The 222-nt window shown below is 27.0% G+C and overlaps 1 protein-coding gene across 1 annotated transcript in view; it reads right to left on the bottom strand.

The window, feature by feature from the left end:
* Positions 1-222, bottom strand: part of LOC119582204 — a gene marked incomplete at its 3' end in the record, with an annotated part of 17,839 nt that overhangs the window by 711 nt on the left and 16,906 nt on the right.

Below are 222 nucleotides of genomic sequence, written 5' to 3'. Positions count from 1 at the left end.
CGACAGTACATTAAGTAGATAATATAAGTTACACATAAGATTCTGAATCACTATGAAATAATCAGCATAAAATGTACGTTACTCTTTGTTTTTGTTTTTGTTTTTTCTGTACAGATAAAATTAAATATATTTTCTTGTACAAATAGGTAGATAAATGTCATTTTGTCATACAAATGGCATCAACCTTAAAAAATCTAGGATCCCTCAAGGAACTAAGACTTA

This window comes from Penaeus monodon, chromosome 15, assembly GCF_015228065.2.
Source record: "Penaeus monodon isolate SGIC_2016 chromosome 15, NSTDA_Pmon_1, whole genome shotgun sequence".
NCBI lineage: Eukaryota > Metazoa > Arthropoda > Malacostraca > Decapoda > Penaeidae > Penaeus > Penaeus monodon.
The sequence above is the reverse complement of the archived record's forward strand: the minus strand, read 5'-3'. Positions and strand labels throughout refer to the sequence as shown.